This window comes from Galeopterus variegatus, unplaced genomic scaffold (assembly GCF_000696425.1).
Source record: "Galeopterus variegatus unplaced genomic scaffold, G_variegatus-3.0.2 Scaffold1860, whole genome shotgun sequence".
NCBI classification, from domain to species: domain Eukaryota; kingdom Metazoa; phylum Chordata; class Mammalia; order Dermoptera; family Cynocephalidae; genus Galeopterus; species Galeopterus variegatus.
In genome coordinates this window covers 191,953-192,643 of record NW_007727971.1, presented here as the reverse complement: position 1 = coordinate 192,643, position 691 = coordinate 191,953, and the positions used below count along the sequence as shown (strand labels likewise).

The following is a 691-nucleotide window of genomic DNA, read 5'->3' as shown; positions in this document are numbered from 1 at the left end:
AGGCCCAGGCACTTTGGCTCTGAACTTCATGCTCTTCAATACCTTGCTATAATATAAGCACGTGTAGATCTGCATGTACTGACATGGAACAGTGCCCACTAGGGTCACCAACTCAGCACACACCTTGTTTCGTAGAATCCGACTTTCATAAAGCTGTGCATTTCTTCATGTGTGTGACAGACACGCAGGAGGAGATCCAGAAGGACAGTCACCAAAATGTTCACAATTGTCACCTCTGCAGTGCAGAATTTAGGGCATTTATTCCCTTTCCTCGTTGGACTTTCATATATCGTTTGAATTCTTTAGATTGAACACATCTCACTTTTACAAAAAGTAAACTAGTTACAAAAAAGGGAATTGGGCCTTACACATTATCACTGGCCTCAACATTTGTACTGATCATAACCTCCTGTCTCCCTTTTAGCCATTCCCCTTGATTTTATACAACCAGGAGGAGCTGCCCTTAGAAAACATCTAAGCTGTACCTTTCTAAAGTCAGGACTGGATGGGAAGCAGCAGGGACACCGTCAAGCACTGGTTTGCTTCAGCCCTGCTGACTGTGCTAGCAACCTGAAAAAGCCATTCACAGTGGGAGAAACAAGCTCTTATTCTTACACTCTATTCAATTAGCTAAGAAATCAGTTATTTCACATAATATGCAAAACAAAACAAAAAAACCCCAACAGTCCAA

At 42.1% G+C, this 691-nt stretch overlaps 1 protein-coding gene across 1 annotated transcript in view; it reads right to left on the bottom strand.

The window, feature by feature from the left end:
• IPPK (inositol 1,3,4,5,6-pentakisphosphate 2-kinase) overlaps positions 1–691 on the bottom strand; it is a 74,960-nt gene that overhangs the window by 5,465 nt on the left and 68,804 nt on the right. The window lies entirely within an intron of this gene.